This window comes from Chlorocebus sabaeus, chromosome 3, assembly GCF_047675955.1.
Source record: "Chlorocebus sabaeus isolate Y175 chromosome 3, mChlSab1.0.hap1, whole genome shotgun sequence".
In the NCBI taxonomy this organism is placed as follows: Eukaryota; Metazoa; Chordata; class Mammalia; order Primates; family Cercopithecidae; genus Chlorocebus; species Chlorocebus sabaeus.
The window spans coordinates 9414055-9434665 of NC_132906.1; positions in this window are offsets into that span (position 1 = coordinate 9414055).

Genomic DNA, 20611 nt, shown 5'->3' on the forward strand with positions numbered 1-20611 from the left:
TGACTGAATATTGAAGGAAGAATATATTAATATTATAATTCAGGAGATGAAGTGAAAGAAGGCATCCCAGAACAAGGGATCCATGTGGATGAAAGATTTGGAGGGTGAAGCAAAATAAAATGTCTCCTGCCTTAAATGAAGACATTGAATTTCCTTTGTGTCTTGAAGGTTTGGCTGCACGAGTTGGTTATCATCCCAGGACCACATCATCCATCCTAGAACCACTAAATCTCAAAGTTGCAGCCTAGAAAAAGTAGGAAACCAATCCTTGGAATTCCAAAATGTAGCCACGACTTGCCTTTGACCCCATCTGGAATAAAAAGGTGCAGGCTGCCTGGTATAGCTGCAAAGTAGGGAGTGGCCAGTGCTCGGGCGAGAAAGGAGGGCTGAGGACCAATTTCAAAACGCCCCCTAGGCCATGCCAGCAAGTTGCCACAGGTCTCCTAAGCACAGATGTGTCTGTTTAGCAACTTGTTCATTATCAACGTGATGCAGAAGGGCCGCGTTTAAGCCAAATAGACATTGTTGAAAGTGATGATTTGCCAACCATTCTTGACCCCCACACTTACAGAACAGTGAATCAGGAGGCAGTTGGGGGAAGATACTAGTACTAAAACCCCTGGAAATGATAGATGGCTACCCCTCACCTCATCGGCTTTCATCTAAATTAATGGAAAATGGCTTCTCACTCCCATTGTCTCTTAAAATGACGCGTTTGCTCCCTTATGCACCTAAGGTTGGAATCCCAGATGGGGAAGTGATATATCTCAGGTCGTGTTCAAGGGAGGAACTTGCTTCTCAAGTCTCAACTCCAAGATAAACATGCTGTTACTGCCATCCACTTAGCTTCCAAAAACACAGCCATGAGGAAAATGCTTCATGCAATGCGACGCCAGAGGTATAATTAAACTTCAAAAGGGTATCAATTGCATCACATTCAGGAAAAATGTAGAAAAATAAAAGCGGTACTGAAAGAAACCCTAAAACACCCTACCACCTACATTTATCTTGGGGAGAAGGAAAATAAACTGAGGTGATCTCCTGGGGCACCAGGTTTGCTCAAGTAGGGCTTCCGTGAATGTTGCACTGGAAAAGGTAGTTTCTTATGAGTGTGTCTTTTCCAAATCTAATCTTTACGAAAAGACCCATTCCAGGATTTCAGTTCCCATCATGCCTCCAGAGCAAAAGAGGTAACAGTTGTGAAGATAGTTTGAACCATTTAAAAATCAAACTATGTAATAATCGCATGCTAATATGATTAATGGCTTTTTTTTTTTAAGATCATGTTTGTTGGGAAAAGGTCAAGAGCAAGGGCTCTAGAGACAGATGACTTGTTTCAGATTCCCGCAGTTCTGTTCCCTGACCTTAGATAAATAAAACACCTAACCCTCTTGCAGCCTCAGTTTCACTGGTTGTAAAATAGAGGAGTTGTGGCAAGGCTGAAATGAGTCATTCCACAGAAAATTTGGGACTCATTGGCACATACTCAATAGCCAATAAATATTAACTCTGTTGCAGTGATTCCCATGGAGAGCCAGGGTTTCAGACTCGGTCTGGAACATACCAGTTTGCTTTGCAAAGACAAACTCTGTCCCTTGGCTAAACTTTCTGCCCCTCACTTTGGCTAACACCTTCAAAAGCCATGTTTTTAAGGGCCCTTGTGAGAGGGTATAGACGAATCAACTAGTAAAAAATCAAGAAAGTCATGGCACCTCGTCCACATATGTAAGATAGCACTTGTACTATGAAATTATATGGATTTTAAAGGAAGAGTCATGCCAGGGGAGTCTCAATTTTAAAGCTATTTAAATAAAACTGTGTCAAGCAGAGAAACGACAGATATTATCATTCAAAATTCTAGAAAGCACACTTTGCCAAAACTCCAGGTTACTGAAGATTAAATCGATATTATCTTTCTAAAGACAGAAATCCTAGGGAAAATGAACAAACACACCAAAAATTAAAAAAAAAATTTAAGCCTGCTTCTTTTATGCCTGTTGCCTGTCTGTAGCTGTCCAGGCTTGTTTAACATTTAAATACTATTTAAAAAAAAAAAAAAAAAGCCAAATCAGGTTTCATAAACTGATCTGTGTGGCTTCTAAAATGATAACCCTTCAGTTTAAGAGTTTGCAGCTTGGATCCTGATCTTAAATTCTGCCACTCCAAATTATTATAATCTAGGCCAGGTGCGGTGGCTCATGCCTGTAATCCCAGCACTTTGGGAGGACGAGGTGGGCAGATCACAAGGTCAGGAGTTCGAGACCAGCTTAACCAACATGGTGAAAACCCATTTCTACTAAACATAGGAAAATTAACCGGGCGTGGTGGCACATACCTGTAATCCCAGCTGCTCGGGAGGCTGAGGCAGGAGAATGACTTGAACCTGGGAGGTGGAGGTTGCAGTGAGCCGAGATCACACCACTGTACTCCAGCCTGGGGCACAAAGCGAGACTGTGTCTCAAAGAATAAATAATAAATAAATAAATAAAATCTTTAAAATGTAAAGGAAGGGACAGAACCTTGTCCTTAGCTTTCTCTGGGCTCTCTTGTTTGGATGAAGTAAGACTCTATTTAATACCTTCAGAATTGGCTCTTGCCTTGAAGCAATAGACAAGTGTGTGCTGCTCTGTTCTATATATGGGAACAGTGAGTACGAATAGAAGGTTGAAGATTTGCTTTGAAGCTCAATGTTTCCAGTGCAAAGCCTCTCCCAAACACTGGAGCAGCAGGGACATGCAGCGTGACAGCTCCCGGCTTCTAACAGCTAACATATTAATTCTAGGCAGTGGCGGACTGGAGGTCAGGAATCTGATTTTGACCTTAGCACTAATAGGAATCCTGTGGGAATCCTGAGAGTGGCTGAATAAGTGCTGTAATATCACTGATAATTAATAATGGTGATAATGTCCCAGGTTTCTGGTTTTAGTGCTTTTCAGCCCCCAAAGGCTTCAAATCACTTTGCAGACCACTTGTTTCACCCACTGTTGACCTGTAACCGACTCAGCCATGGAATATTGCCCTGTTGTCAAGAACACAGCCACATTTGGCTTGTTTAAGCATGAACTGAAGAAAGATACCCACTGAAAATGAAAGTGTAAATTTTAGGTAGGAAGGTTATAATTATCCACTTGAAATCAAGCCAAGAAATGAAGCTTAAAACCCTTTCTTTTGTGTAAAGCACCCAGGCAACTTTCTGGACTCTAAACAGACACTGGCTTTTCATCTCCTGTAACTCAGGGTTTCTCATTCTCAGTCCTGTTGGCATCTTGGGCTGAATGATTTTCCACTGTGCTGGTGGAGGGGCTGTCCTGTGCATGGCGAGATGTTTACAGCATCCCTGGCCCTACTGGCTAGATGCCAGTAACATACACACACATACACTCTCTCCCAGTGTGACAACTGAAAATGTCTCCTGACATTGCCAAACGTCTCCTGGGGGGGCAAAGTCACCCCCAGTCAAGAACTGCTGTTTCCATATGTTTTCAAAGCAGGGGTATAGGTATTAGAAGAAGCTGCCTCACCAAACCTTTTATTTCTCCAAGTTGCTTGAAAGATTCCTGGTGAAAGAGGGACATTTATCTGCCTACAGCCTTGGGGAGTCAGAGAAACTATAGTTTAGGGCTGAAATTAGCTCCTCCTTCACACATACACACACACACACACACACACACACACACAAAGCAATAACACAACCCTAGACTATCAAACACCACCAATCCTCCAAAAGTCTCTTTTCCTGGCATATAACTTCTCACAAGTGGCTGCTTGAGGTTATAACAGAATAGCACTGTGACAGCTTCAGGATCCCTGATACCTACCTCTCAGACTTCATGGGGTCAGAGTTCCTCGCCCTTCTGGAATCTACAGCCTCTGTTAAATAGCAGATAGGTGGCTTGGATTGAAATGCCTCGAGACACCGTGATAATTCCAGCTACCACCACATCTGACCATGATCTGTCACCAGCAGCTTCTCACTCACCCCCATTACACCCACAAACCCTCCAGGAACCTCAGCTCCAGGAGCTACCCTCACTGCCTGGTCCAGGCTGGCGAATCCGGACACCTTCCACACCCAAGGGACGTGGCTTGTGAACATTTTCCACCACAGCCCATTATAAGAAACATATTCTACATCACGAGCCCCCTGTTGTTCACACATACAAAAACACATTTTTTATTTTGAACTAATTTTAGACTTGCAGAAAAGTTGCAACAATAGTCCAGGAAATTTTTATATATCCCTCATCCAGCTTCCCCTACTATTAACAACTTATGTAACCGTAGGACAATTATCATAATCAGGAAATCAACATTGGTACGGTACTATCCACCCAGCTGAAGACACCAGCTTGCCACTGATACCCCTTTTCAGTTCCAGGGTCCTATTCAGGGCCCTGCATGGCATTCAACTGTCCTGTCTCTTTAGTCTCCTGTAGTCTGTGACTTTTTCTCAGCCTTTCCTTGACTTTCATGACCTTGACACTTTTGAAGAGGTGTTTTGTCAAGTGTCCCTCCATTTTGGTTTGTAGGATGTTTTTTCATGATTGGACTGAGGTTATGCATTTTTTTTTTAAGAACGTCACAGAGATGATATTGTGCACCCCCCCCCCAATATATATCTTAAACAGAAGTTTCTGGAAACTACCTTTGCTATGTGAGATACATTCTGGCATTTTCTTTTTTGTGTTTTTTTGTGTGTGTGTTTTTTAGACAGGGTCTCACTCTGTCACCCAGGCTGGAGTGCAGTGGTGCACTCTTGGCTCATTGCAACCTCCACCTCCCGGGTTCAAGTGATTCTCCTACCTTAGCCTCCTGAGTAACTGGGACTATAGGCAGACGCCACCATGTCCAGCTAATTTTTGTAATTTTAGTAGAGACAGGGTTTTCCATGTTGCCCGGGCTGATCTCGAACTCTTGACCTCAAGCAATCTGCCCGCCTCAGCCTCCCAAAGTGCTGGGATTACAGGGCTGAGCCACCGCACCCAGCCATATATATACACATATGTGTGTGTGTATATATATATGTGTGTGTGTGTGTGTGTGTGTGTATATATGTGACAGAAGGCCAGGCACGGTGGCTCACCCCTGTAATCCCAGCACTCTGGGAGGCTGAGGCGGGTGGATCACAAGGTCAGGAATTCAAGAGCAGCCTGAGCAAGATGGTGAAACTGGTCTCTACTAAAACTACAAAAATGAGCTGTGGCAGGTGCCTGTAATCCCAGCTACTCGGTAGGCGGAGGCAGGAGAATCACTTGAACCTGGGCAGCAGAGGTTGCAGTAAGCCGAGATCATGCCATTGTACTGCAGTCTGGGCAACAGTAAGAATATGTCTCAAAATAAATAAATACATAAAAAGAGACAGAGTCTCATTATGTTGCCCAGGCTGGTCTCCAGCCTCCCAAAGTGCTGGGATTACAGACATGAGCCACTGTGCCCAGCCCTCTCTGACATTTTCTATTATGCTTTGAAGTGCTGGTTTCATAACCATATTGGTTCACAGCCCTCTAATGGTTTGGAAAACACTGCCCAAGGCCAGCTCTCTCCACTAGTTCTTTCTGAAATCTCACTTCTCTGTGCCTCAGTGAGTCTGCACTATCTTAGTTTTCTTCCCTCTCTGACTGGCAATTCCCTGTATGCTTTTGGAATTTTTATCCTCCCCTAGTCTGTCTGATCTTCTCTCACCACACTTACTTCCTCAGTGAACTGGGCCATCCTTTAAACTTTCCTCTCTCCCAGGTGACCCCATTTTGAAGACGCTACCCCTAGACCAGTTAGCCTGTAAAGTCCAGAAGCCTTTACTTCTCCAGCCTTCATGGAGCTTTTTCTTCTAGTACTCGGTGGCAATGAAAGTCAGTGATTATAATTATGAGGTTAGTCCTGCCTTTCCAACCAAACTGGGCTCCCAGGGTCCCAGCTCATAGAAGTTGTCCTTACGGCGTTCTTACTGCATTTTGTTTTCTTTCTTTCCTTCCCTTTTCTTTCTTTTCTTCCTTCCTTCCTCCCTCCCTCCCTCCTTACCTCCTTCCTTCCTTCCTTTTTCTTCTCTCTCCTCTCCTGTGTTCTCATCTGACGCTTGCTTCTCTCGCTGTGACTGCTAATATAGCGCGTCACTTTCAAGTCCACACATTCTCTCACACGCACAAGCACACACACCACACACAGACACAAGCGCTAGTATAGGGTCATTGCCTAAAGCAGAGGATGGGGAAATGTTCGCTGGGATTACAGGGGTGAACCACTGCACCAGGCCATATACATATGTTACATATATATGCTCTTGTGTTATATATAACGCTCTTGTGTTCTCTTGGCCCAGCAGCTCCGGGAACGGTCAGCGTGGGGGACCAAGCTGGCGGGACATTTGGGGTCCCCCATACGTGAACCTATGCCTGTTGTAAGATGTTTGGAAAGGCGTTCAAAGATGAGATCATGTTGTGTCCTTGGAAGCTGAATGAAGAACCAGCTTGCAAAGGAGAAGTGCGTGCAGTCCCGGCGCGGCCCGCTCTGCTCGGTTCTCCCGGGCGGGCCTCGGCCTGGACTGCGTGTCGCGAGGGCTCGCGGGCCCCGCATTGCTGCATGCCACCGGCAGGTGTCTCTTTCCTGGCTTGGGAACCTATTGTGAGTTCACCAAATGGAGGCGCGAGGAGGAGGAGACGGGCAGGGGAGGGGCGGCGAGAGCCGGAGTGGGCACCGCCCCCTGCCCGCCCGCGCCCCGAGCGCACGGCGGCCCAGCCACAAGGCTGTCGGTCCTCACCTTTGAAATGCCGGCAGCTGCGCGCGCTGCGGCGGGCGCGGAGAGGAGCCACCTCGTCACGTGGGGAGGAAATGCCTTGCCGGCCTCCAAACCTACTGGCTCTTGTTTCTGGGGTTTTATGGCCAGGAGAGTCGGGTCACTTCTCAAACCCAAGATCAAAGGGCAGTGCAGGACCCATCACCCTGGGAAGCTTTCTCCCCTTTCCGGTCTTTCTCCTCACCTTCTCAGAAAGCGTAGCGAAAGGGGCCTGCCACCCTTCTGGCTTTTCCTTTTAGGGAAATTCCATTTCCTAACGTGTCCTGTTTTGAAAGAGGCCCATTTATTGGGTAATGACGGCAGCCTGCTAGGCAGAAGTCAGGCCAGGAGTAGTCACTTTTATGATTTTATTCAACGAATGCCCACTGATCATCTCCCAGGTGCCAGGCCTGTAGGGGGGTTCAGTAGTGACCAAGGACTCAGACCCTGCCTTGGCTACCCACATCACCGAAGAAATGAGTTATCAGGCGACAAGGTGACTCCTGGTGCTCAGTACTTGAAAATACAAGACACCAGAACGGGAAATCCTGTCTCACACCAAGAGTGCACACTTTGCTTCTCGTTAGAACAGGGGTAATGCAAGGTTTGCATTTCTTTGGACCTTTTCACTTCATTTAATAGTAACACTTGAAAACTCTTTACTGAGCGCTGACTCTGGGACTGGGACTCTGCTAGAGGCAGGGAATACCGTAGAGGACAAAATTCCTTTCTGTCCTTAAGGAGCTTGCAGCCCAGCAAGGGTAGTAAGCCTGTAAACACATAAACAAGCAGACCCTGGTCTGTTAGGTGTCTTGACTCCACCGATCGTAGGGCACAAGAAGAACCAGGATATGGGCCCCGCGGATAGCACTGGGGTATGGGATCAGACCCAAAGCCCGATGATGCAGAGTCGCATAGGAAAACCACTATCTGGTGCTCATGCCCCGGGAAGAACATCAGTTGTCCTCTCTCTTGGGACGAATAGAGGCATCCCAAATCGTGATCTTGGATCTGCTCTGCCTTCACTGCTCCTATTCCCCTACAAATTCATTTCCTGGGAAGTTCCTAGGAACTGGTGTCAAACATCCTCATACTTTCCTTCCTTTCTCATGAAACTGTTCTAGTGTCTGGCTGATAGCACCGTGTCTACCTTTATGTAGCTCAGTTTTTGTTGGGTTTTTGTTGTTGTTGTTGTTGTTGTTGTTTGCTTGTTTTTAATGTGCTAACATTATGTTTGGGCTTTTTTGCTTGGTTTTTGAAATAAGTTTTTAAAATTCAGAATTCCAGGAAAGACTTTCTTTTCTCACTTACTAGGTTAACAGAACACTAGCCATGTGGTTCTAACCTCTGGGGTTTTTAGGCAGCAAAAATCTCATCACATTGCCAGAGAAATAACCACAAATTCCCACGACACATTTCGGGCGGTATCACAGCTCCTGGCCTGCTTGAGGACCGTGGGAGTGAGTCACTGCTGGAGATCTGAGCTGGACGCTGCCTGGAGTCCTTCTGCACTGATATTCTGTCCCTTTTCCTGTAAGTCAAAAACACAGAGTCCTCTACAGACACTTATTTTGTTTGTCTGTTTGCTTTATAAAAACACCAGACCCCTGTTCAGTTTCCTCCGAGATCTGTGTTAGTATTAAACATTTAGTGCTATTTAATTTAAAAATAAGGGCGTGGGGGGGCCAGGCGCAGTGACTCACGCCTGTAATCCCAGCACTTTAGCAGGCCGAGGTGGGTGGATTGCCTGAGCTCAGGAGTTCTCGACCAGCCTGCGCAACACGGTGAAACCCCGTTTCTACTAAAATACAAAAAACTAGCCAGGTGTGGTGGTGCGTGCCTGTAGTCCCAGCTACTTGGGAGGCTGAGGCAGGAGAGGTGCTTGAACCTGGGAAGCGGAGGTTGCAGTGAGTTGAGATTGCGCCACTGAACTCCAGCCTGGGTGACACTCCGACTCAAAAAAAGAAAGAAAGAAGGAAGGGAGGGAGGGAGGAAGGAAGGAGGGAAGGAAGGAAGGGAGGGAGGGAGGGAGGGAAGGAGGAAAAACTTCCTCCTCGTTGAAAAAACATAGCAGAATCTTGTTTATTCTTTTGTCTGTCTGTTCATACCAAGGTATGACTGACTACCTAAGTTGCCCTAGTAGTTACAATGGGATAATTCATTTCCTTTCTCAGCTGTTGAGTGCTAAAATCATTCTCCTTGGAACAGATACAATGTCTTATCTAGAAAGATACCCAGAAAGCAACATTTATGACTATTTATAAAGGGTGGTGAGCACACTGGTTATGTAGATTTAAAAAAAACTAGGTACATCCTGATCATTCTTAAGATGCCCTCAGAGTGATACATACTTCTCATGAAACCAAAATCTTCCTCCTCTAAATCTCACATAGTTCAAACCATGCTTCAGAAAATGAGCATAGTTTCTATAAATTGAATCCATGGTCACATTTAAAACATTGAAGGTGTGTTCACATAGGAAAATTACTTCAGCAGACCAAATTTTAAAACTACTTTTTAATAAGAAAGAGGTGGCCTCACCTGTGAAAATCTCATAAAATTTTAGAATAGGAAAAAGTGTTAAGTATTATCTAATTCAGAAAACAAACAGTATCCCTGACGAGTGGTTTTCTCAAATCCATGGAAGTACAACCAGTGGCAGGGACACCCCAAGGGACCCACCCTTTCCAACTCTTAGAAATGGTTTTTTTTTTTTTTCCCACAGAGCCAGAGAGTCTCAAATCTTTTTTCCTTGAGCGCCCACTCATCATTCTATCCTGGCCATGTGGGAAAAACCTCTTCCACAAAGTAGCTCCCCCATGTGTTTGAATGTAGCTCTCAGAGGCTTTCCTTTCGTAGGTTTGCAGTATGGACTCGTTTTATTCCTTAAGTTCATCAAAAATTGCTCATTGTGGCTGGGCATGGTGGCTCATGCCTATAATCTCAGCACTTAGGGAGGCCAAGGCACGTGGATCACTTGAGGTCAGGAGTTCGAGACCAGCCTGGCCAACATGATGAAACCCTGCCTCTATGAAAAATACAAAAATTAGCTGAACGTACTCGTGCACGCCTGTAATCACAGTTACTCGGGAGGCTGAGGCAGGAGAATCACTTGAGCCCGGGAGGCAGAGGTTGCAGTGAGCCAGGGTCATACCACTGCACTCCAGCCTGGGTGACAGAGCAAGACACTGTCTCTAAATAAATAAATAAATAAATAATAAAATCCTTATTGAGGACTGGTCACCATGGCTTATGCCTGTAATCTGTAATCCTAGCACTTTGGGAAGCCGAGGCAGGCAAATCGCTTGAGCTCAGGAGTTCTAGACTAGCTTGGGCAACATAGTGAAACCCTGTCTCTACAAAAAATACAAAAAAATTGGCTGGGCGTGGTGGCACATGCCTGTAGTCCCAGCTACTTATGGGGCTGAGGTGGGAGAATCGCTTGAGCCCAGGAGGTCGAGGCTGCAGAGAGGTGACATCGCACCACTGCACTCCAGCCTGGGTGACAAAGTGAGACCCTATTTCAAAAAAAAAAAAAAAAAAAAAGGTTGTTTATTGTGTACCTAGGATGGCTGAAGGATGGAAGAGGAAAACAAAGCCACAGCCCTCCTGGAACACATATTCTATTGAGGAAGACAGAAAATAAACAGTTAAATAGGTGCATTTATAATGTAATGTCAGGTAGTGATACATACACAGAAGGAAAGGCAGGGTAAAGAAACTGGGAATGAGACTGTTTCTTTAGATTGGGAGGTAAGAGAGGTCCTACTGAGGACATAACATTTGGACAAAGACCTGACTTTCGGGAAAACTCTCCTGAACTGAGGGAAAGAGCCATGTCAACATCTGGGGAGGAAAAAAAAGGCCTTGCAATGATAAATGCTTGATGCCTGGGGAATACCAGCGAGGCCATCATGGAGACAGTGGGGAGGAAACAGTGAGGGGAAACAGGTAGGAAGGGAGCTCTGAAAGGTAGCCAGCAAGGTCACACTTTGAAAGCAGGGACATGACATGATTTCAAGATCCTTTCCATCTTAATTGCTGTGTTCTCTGTATATATTTAGCTAGTCAAAGTCTCTGTAAAAGGTAGTCACTCAGAATTGCCTCCAGTATTCCAGGTGGGGCCTAACTGGCACAGAGTAAAGCAGGACCATCCCCTCCTTTATTCTGGACATTATATTTCTATTAATACATTCTGAGGCCTCCCGTTGCATTTTAGAAAGTCATTTATTGAGTTTGCTGTTTTCTTTTGCATATTGCACCTTTTTTTTTTTTTGAGATGGAGTCTTGCTCTGTCAGTCAGGCTGGAGTGCGGTGGTGCAATCTCGGCTCATCGCAACCTCTGCCTCCTGGGTTCAAGTGATTCTCCTACCTCAGCCTCCCGAGTAGCTGGGACTACAGGTGCATGCCACCACGACTGGCTACGTTTTTATATTTTGTATTTTGTTGGCCAGGCTGGTCTCGAACTCCTGACCTCAGGTGATCCGCCCGCCTTGGCCTCCCAAAGTGCTGGGATTACAGGTGTGAGCGCATACTGCACTCTTTCTTTCTTTTTTTTTTTTTTTTGAGACAGATTCTGGCTCTGTGACCCAGACTGGAGTGCAGTGGTGTGATCTCAGCTCACTGCAAGCTCCGCCTCCCGGGTTCATGCCATTCTCCTGCCTCAGCCTCCTGGGTAGCTGGGACTACAGGCGCCCGCCACCAAGCCCGGCTAATTTTTTTGTATTTTTAGTAGAGACAGGTTTCACCAAGTTAGCCAGGATGGTCTCGATCTTCTGACCTCGTGATCCACCCGCCTTGGCCTCCCAAAGTGCTGGGATTACAGGTGTGAGCCACCACATGGGCGCATATTGCATTCTTAAACCATTCTTTCCATGCAGGTTTCTTCCACAACCTCACCCTCTTGTCCCCTGGCCTAAGACCTACTGACATCAAGAAGCTTCAGGAAACCTCATCCTATAAATCAAGTGGTGGCCTACTCATAGCAAAGTCCTTACAGAGACCTTTTTTTTTTTTTTTTTTTTTTAAGAGGTGAGGCCTCACTATGTTGCCCAAGCTGGACTCAAACAAGCCTGCCGCCTCAGCCTCCCAAGTAGCTTGGACTATATATATGAGCCACTGGACCTGACTCAGATACGTTTATATATTTGCCTCATTCTGATGTCGTTTAAATATGCCATGTTCCAAACATCATGAACTTGTTTAGAGTTTTTAGGGGCCAGAATGTGGACTGCTATCCTATTAAACTCTATCTTATTAAACTTGATACATTGCTCCAGTCTTTTAAAATGTTTTTGGACTCTGGTCCTAGCATCTTAATGTATAAGCTATTCCTCTTATCTGTGTGTCAACAACAGATTTCACCAGCATATGACTTACAACAATATTGTACTGAGTGAGGCTTAAGCTAGAGCCCCACGGTAAGCCTATAAAGAACCCCATCAAAGTTGAAATGGATCCATTACCAAGACTTTTGGGAAAGGATTGTTCAACCAGCTAGCTGCAAATCAATCTAATTATACCATGATCTACCCTACATCTCTCCATTAGCTAATCAACAAGAACGCTATAAAAGATTTTTGTATAATGTCTTACTGAAATTTATATGCACCGCCTTGACCTTCCGCTCAACGATGCTGTCAAAGAAATTAAGTTCCACTTAAACTTTGAAGTTTGTATTTTCTTTGGCGCTGCTCTTTTACCGACTCTAGACTTTTCCTTCCATTCTGGGGCTTGCCTAACAGCAGACACTAGCCACCCTGGAAGCATGCTTCCTTCTTTTCTACTGCAACTGTGCAATACAGTTTTGTTTTTGTAAATGTATTATACATATAACTGATAAACTGAGTCAACTGGGATCATCTGAATCATGTTTTTTTGTTTTTGTTTTTGTTTTTTTTTGAGATGGAGTCTCGCTCTGTCACCCAGGCTGGAGTGAAGTGGCGTGATCTTGGCTCACTGCAAGCTTCACCTCCCGGGTTCACAACATTCTCCTGCCTCAGTCTCCCAAGTAGCTGGGACTACAGGCGCCCGCCACCACGCCTGGCTAATTTTTTGTATTTTTTAGTAGAGATGGGTTTTCACCGTGTTAGCCAGGATGGTCTCGATCTCCGGACCTCATGACCCACCCACCTCAGCCTCCCAAAGTGCTGGGATTACAGGCGTGAGCCACCGCGCCCGGCCTTGAATCATGTTTTAAATATACAATGAACTGCTCAATCATTCAATCAATAAAGTTGTTGATCACCCCCTCCATAAGTCTAGTATTTCCAAAATGAAAAAGATTTTTAATACAAATGTAATACTTTCTCACATGAGTTTTTGTTTACCTAGGCTGAATTTTCTAAAAACATACCATACCTTTAAACACAATAAGAGAATAGGGCTGCTGTAACTTACATCACCAGTAAATTCAATACCTGGCACATGATGTTCTCCTGCTTAGAAATTCCTTGACCTTAAGCCTTCAGACTCAGCAAAACTGGTAGCAGGTTTTTTTTTTAAAAAACCGGTAGTTTATGTGAAGACAAACAAAAGCAGTTTCCATCTGGATTAATTTTACATTGACCTTATATTATTTTTCAGTCATACTGTTTTGCAAGCTAGATCATAATCTTCATGAGGCCAAGGCTCATGTGTGCCTTGCCCTTCACTCTATTCCCAGAGTCAAGCACTATACCTGGCATATGTATAAAAGGTGCTCAATAGGCCGGGTGTGGTGGCTCACACCTGTAATCCCAGCACTTTGGGAGGCCGAGGCTGGTGGATCACAAGGTCAGGAGTTCAACACCAGCCTGGCCAAGATGGTGAAACCCTGTCTCTACTAAAAATACAAAAAAAATTAGCCGGCCTTGGTGGTGGGCGCCTGTAATCCCAGCTACTTGGGAGGCTGAGACAGAGAACTGCTTGAATCCAGGAGGTGGAGGTTGCAGTGAGCCAAGATCGCTCCTCTGCACTCCAGCGTGGGCGACAGAGAGAGACTCCATCTCAAAAAACAAAACAAACAAACAAACAAAAGGTGCTGAATAAATACGTCTTGAGCAGATAGAATGAGAAATAAATGAATATATGTGTATAAAAATGCTGCTTCATCTATTCCTAAAATACTTTCAGTTTTGTAGGGGATCAAGTGTAGATCAATGTCTTTTGGAAAAAAATTGGGGGATGGGGGACAAAATCAGCATCTCAGATGCATGATATGGTTTGGCTCTTGTCCCCATCCAAATCTCATCTTGAATTGCAATCACCATGTGTCAGGGGAGGGACCTGGTAGGTGACTGGATAATGGGTCCAGTTTCCTTTATGGTGTGATAGTGAGTTCTCACGAGATCTGATGGTTTAAAAGTGTGGCACTTTCCCGCCAACCCCCTGACTTGCTCTCTCTCTCTCTCCTGCTACCATGTAAGACATGCCTTGCAAGCTTCCCCTTCTACCATAATTGTAAGTTTCCTGAGGCCTCCCCAGCCATGCGGAACTGTGAGTCAACTCTTTTCCTTAAAAATTACCCAGTCTCAGGTAGTTTTATTAATATATAGCATTGTGAGAATGGACTGATACAGATGATTAAATAATAGTAATATTCTTTTAAAAAAAATAATTTCAACCTTTATTTTAGATTCAGAGGGTGCATACGCAGGTTTGTTACATGAGTATATTATGTGACACTGAGGTTTGGGATTCAGTTAATCCCATCACCGAGGTTGTGAGCGTGGTACCTAATAGGTAGTTTTTCAGCCCTTGACTCCCTCCCTTTCTCCTCCCTCCCTTTCTCCTCCCTCTAGTAGTCTCCAGTGTCTGTTGTTTCCATCTTTATGTCCATGTGTACTCAATGTTTAGCCCCCACTTATAAGTGAGAAAATGCAGGATTTGGTTTTCTGTTCCTGCATTAATTCACTTGGACTAACAGCTTACAACTGCATCCATGTTGCTGCAACGGACATGATTTTGTTCTTTTTTATGGCTGGGCAGTATTTCATGATGTATGTGTACCACATTTCCTTTATCCAATCCATCATAGATGAACTCCTAGATTGATTCCATGGCTTTCCTATTGTGAATAGTGCTGCAGTGAACATACGAGCACATGTGTCTTTTTGGTGGAAAGATTTGTTTTCTTTTGGGTATGTGCCCAGTAATGGGACTGCTGGGTCAAATGGTAGTTCTAAGTTCTCTGAAGAATCTCCAAATTGCTTTCCACAGTGGCTGGACTAATTTATGTTCTCATCAACAATGTATAAGCATTACATTTTCTCTACAGCCTCAACAGCATCTGGTTTTTTTTCTTACTTTTTAATAATACCCATTCTGACTACAGTGAGATGGTATCTCCCTGTGGTTTTAATTTGCATTTCTCTGATGATTAGTGATGTTGAGCATTTTTTCGTGTTTGTTGGCTGCTTGTATGTCTTCTTTTGAGAGGTGTCTGTTCATGTCCTTTGCCCACTTTTTAATGGGGTTAATTATTTTTTACTCATTGAATTGTTTAAGTTCCTTATAGAGTCTGGATATTAGCCCCCTGTCAGATGCACAGTTTGCAAATATTTTCTCCCATTCTGTAGTTTGTTTACTCTGTTGACAGTTTCTTTTTCTGTGCAGAAGCTCTTTAAATAACACTAATATTCTTGAGGAACAGTTCTCTAATGACCCCTTTACACGCTTAAAAATAGTTGAGAACCCCAAAGACTTTTTGCTTATACAGGATATATCCATCAATATTTACAGTCATAGAAATTAAATCAGAAAATTATTTATTCATTTAAAATAACAACAAACCCATAATATATCAACATAATTAATATTTTATGAAAGATATATTTTCCAAAACAAAAAAGTTAGTGAGAAGAGTGGCATTGTTTTACACTTTTAAATGTCCTGAATGTCTGGCTTAGTAGGAGACAGCTAGATCCTCATGTCTGTTTCTGCATTTAATCTGTGGTGATGAATACGGCATGTACCTTCTGGAAAACTCCACTGTACACTCCTAAGAGAATGACAATGAAAGTTGCAAACAGTGTCTTGGTGTTGTTATGAAAATGGTTTTAATCTGTGGACCCCCTGAAAGCGTTTTGAGGACCTCAGAGTAGACACTGTTTAAATAATAAAATATATCTATTTTTGGCTTTGAATGTCAGAAAGTGCAGAGCTACATTTAGCAATCACTTCAGGCCTGGCATTATAGTCCTTTGCAGCTTTCCTCAACTGCAATCTGTTTGCGACTTGTCCTGTACTACTTTTTTTGGTGTTAACAGCTCTTGGCCATACTTCTTCTGTGTTTTTATTAGATGTTGCTTCAAATCCTTTGGAAAGCAGGTTGGGTGTTTAACAATATAGGTAATTGTGCACATATGCTTATACACATATATTTCAACACAAGTTTAAAATTATACTTTGATTTCATGTTGAATATCCACCTAGCAAACACACTTCAATAGGATGAAAATACATATGATAGTCACATAAAAAATTAAGACACTCCTCAGATTGTCTGAATGCACTTTTTACACAAAGCCCAGAGGATAGGGGTTACATTACAAGAAATCTACTACATGAAAAGACTGGCTGGGCACGGTGGCTCATGCCTATAATCCCAGCACTTTGGGAAGCTGAGGTGGGTGGATCGCTTGAGGTCCTGGCCAACATGGTGAAACCTTGTCTCTACTAAAAATACAAAAATTACCCGGGCGTGGTGGCATATGCCTGTAATCCCAGCTACTGGGGAGGCTGAGGCAGGAGAATCGCTTGGACCTGGGAGGCGGAGGTTGCAGTGAGCCAAGATTGTGCCATTGCACTCCAGCCTGGGCGAAAAAACGAAACTCCAACCCCCTCCACACACACAAAAAGGGTTCAGCTCAGCTCCGGCAGGGCATGGTGGCTCATACCTGTAATCCTGGCACTTTGGGAGGCTGAGAAGGGTGGATCACTTGAGGTCAGGAGTTCCAGACCAGCGTGGCCAACATGGTGAAACCCCATCTCTACTAAAAATACAAAAATTAGCCAGGGGTGGTGGTGGGTGCCTGTAATCCCAGCTACTCAGGAAGCTGAGGCAGGAGAATTGCTTGTACCTGGGAGGTGGACGTTGCGATGAGCTGAGATCACGCCACGGCACTCCAACCTTGCCAATAGAGCAAGACTCTGTCTCAAAACAAAACAAAACAAAACAAAGATACAGTTCCATAACAGACAATTTATCATCCCAGAAGTTAGGCAAATAATCAAAATCTCTACAATGTTTGAACTGTTTCTCAAGCCCCCTACTTAGACATTGCCATTTTTCTGTATCAGTAACTAATGTGTTGCCTATAATACACATTTGAAATGTCTGACCTCCACTCTTCTCTCTTCTTTCCTGGAGGACTGTCCTTCGGTCATTCATGAGGATCAGTGTCCCCAGATGTACCTGTCTCAGGGAATCCTCTCCCGGGCACACCTAATTGGATCAAGCTGTGCACCTGATCCAGGCTGGACAACCAAATTCCCTCTCCCAGGAATCTGGTATTGGACTGAGGACAGCCACTCATCTTTGGCTAATCTCTTGAGGAGAGAAGATGTAGATGTGATAGTTGTTGAGGGATTATCCTCCGCCCAGCTACTCACAGAGAAGAAAGTAGATTGCAGAGACATGAAGCAGAGAAGCAAGCTGGAGAAGGTGGACTGCCTAGGTTCCTAGCAGCTTCTCGGGCTACCTTGAGGCCATCTGCCCTTGCACTTCATGAGATACCGCTGTACTCTTGTATGTCCCTTAATGCTTAAGTCAGCTCAAGTTGATTACTTCCAACCAAAAGGACTTAACTCAGACAAAGACAAAGCCAAGATGGTTATCTGTGAGGTTTTTTTCTTTATAACCAGGTCCCTTTACAGCATCCTGGGGAGCACTGTAGGTCCTAAATACACATTATTCACTCTCCGAAGGCTTCCATTAGGCAAAAACATATTCTCATCCAAGGCCAGCTAGACTAGGAAATGGCATTTCTTCTGGCTTTCCATCCCCAGAGGGCAAATGCACAGATGACTGCAGTTAGCAATTGACTCTGTGGGTTAGTATTTGCTGAGGGCACACACCCAGGGACTTGAATGACAGAAATCCCCAGGTGCCAGGGAGCAGACTGGCAATTATGCCTCCGATCACCTCCCTGTTCTGCCGCCCTCTAAATCAGCACTGCCCACCGCAGTGACCCTCTGTGACTGGCAGGGTGACTCATTTTTAAAGGGCCAATTTTTAACAGCTGGAAACAATAAACGTCGTGGGAGGTGAAGATGCTGGGAGAACTGATTTCTCCTTCACTGTTTTCAAAAGTCAAAAGATGCCGGGTATAATGGCAACAGCCACAGAAAGTCAGCACAACCCCTGCGACGGAGCAGCTGTGTGATGGCGGCTTCCCCAGTCCCCCTCCCTGGGCCTCGGTTCTTACAGCTGCAAAATGAGGAGGTAGAATGAGATGCTCTTTAATATCCCTTTCATCTTCAACTTTCTACAATTTTTGTAAGCTGGAAAGATTTACACAGAACTTCATCTTGATTTTATTACTTGTAGTTCATCTTCTTGTGACAGAGCCAGCGGCAGCTTGTGCCTGTGAAAGTAAGTGGCGCTCTCTCTCTCTCTCAGATGATTTAAGAGGTGGTGAAAACCCAGAGTACCTCCTTCAGTGTTCTGTCATAGCCAGGCCTGAAGCTCCCCTGCCCCAGAGCCAGACTTGGGATCCAGGTATCATTTATCTACGTCAAAAGGCAAACACATACACTGTCCATTGTTTTCCCAGAACATATTAGCCTGGACTTGCCTCTGGGGTCCCTAGGAGTGATACTAGGCCTGGGATCCAGCAGAGACCAGGAAAGGTCTCTGGCACAGGGTACTGTGGCGGCAGACAGGCCTGGGCAGTAAGTAGTATGTGCAGGGTAGCCCGTGAGTGGCAAGAAGCTCCAAGGTGGGGGACAGCCCTAAGCCAACTGCATGCAGTAGGGAACTGGGCTGTCAGCTGCAGGCACTGCACTAAGCTTTGCTTCATTTTGCTCACCAGATCCTCGTGCTCCTCTTCAGAGCCCAGCAGGAAGACAGTCTCTAACTATCCTCCAGGGCCCCCTCCACAATATAAGGAAAGCCTGACATTAGGCCCCAGTAAGAGCAGGAATTCCTTAGCAGCAGCCTTGGCTCTAGCTTCTGCCTTCTAGGCTGTCATGACAAAAAGACTAGGGATAGTTGGCCATGCTGGAGAAAATGGTCATTCTGTTGTGAATGAAGCAGCTGCCTGGAACCACCGAAGCCCCTCCCCTGTGGTCCTTCCTTTGTAGGAGCTGTTGAGTAGAGCTTGCTTCCTTCTTCGCTTGGTTGGCATCCTGAGGAGCCATAGATCCACTGTCCCCATGCCCAAAGCAAGGCTTGGGTGTTGTGTGGTATAGTAAGCCTTTTGGCGGCTTCAGTTCTTACCCTTAAAAAAATGGAGAAGGGATAACACGAGGGGACCCTCCCAGAGCTCCTACGGGATATTTAATTATCAATATGGCGGCTACACTAGTTTAGAAATAAATGAACTATCAGAGAGCACCCTAAGGTATTATCCCACCACACGGAGTCTTAAACGCCGATTTCTCTGTGCTCTATGGGAACATGTGTAGACATTTGATTTGAGAACCAGGCTTCCCACTGACATCCTTAGCAGGCTGGAATGTCAAATCTTTCTCACTTTTGGGGAGGATTAGGGTGTCTTCTGGGTTCGTGTGAGTGTGTAGATGTTAAGTGGTAGTAAAAATAGCAACTGAAGCAAAAAAAAAACCATCCTTAGTGGGATCTCGAAACCGTTTAAAAAGAAACTATCGGAGGGGCCTAACAGTATCAGGTGTGTTTCATAGTTGCTGGGGAGCAGCAGCAAAGGGACATACATTCACGCTAGACTAAGAACGTCCCATCATCATTACTCCTGGACACCCACATCCTTAGGCTCCAGGTTAGGCCCCTTATAAAATATTGTGTGGGCCAGGAATCTCACGAATTCCCAGAAGAACGGGAATTTGGGAAATTGTTTTTAATCCCGTTGGAGAGTCCAGTAACTCTGCACATGGATACCAGTCTTGTTTGGGCACAGGGAATTTCCCTGAAGAGCCACAGAGAGACTTGGGTTAACCAGAGAGGACAGCTCTTCAAGTACCCACTGTGGAGGAAGTAGAGGATTTCAGAAACTCGGGCTAATTGAACCCGCCTCAGTAACGTCCTGAGGGGTAAAGATCCGCTGTGTCCATGGTGAAATGTGAGTGTGAGAGAACTGTAGGGACATACATATCCACCCGCGGCAAGCCTACCTGCCTATCCTCCAGAGGCGGTGTCCCTTCACTCTGCCCCAAAGCTGAACCCTTTTGTATTAAGCCTCCCAAATACGAAGTTGCCCCATAGCATGAGTTTTGGTGAGGTTTGAGTCCTCATCGGCTGCAAAGAGCTGTGCGGTCATGGCCAAGTCACTTAGCCCATCCAGGTCTCAGTCTCCCCGTGTGTAAAATGGGAGTAAGGAGGGCTCAATTGTTCTAAGGATTAAATGCAACCAAGCTGGCAAAGTTTTAGCTCAGTGCCCACGTTAGCTGTTAATGGTGTGCCGGCTGTACGCCAGGCCTGCCGCTGGAGACGCAAGCATTATGCTCCCTGCACATGACCCACACCCACATCTCCGCCACATGCGCCCTCGCTCAGGCGCGTGTCCCAATACGGATGCGGATAGTGATCATCCTTTCTGGCGGCAGAAGTCCCGCCCCGTTTCCTTCCCCGGGCTTCTGCTGTCCAGGCCACCTTGGCGTTATCAAGGCTACTTGATCTTTACAGCCACCTCCCTCTGCACAGGCATCCAAATAGGAAATTCCGCT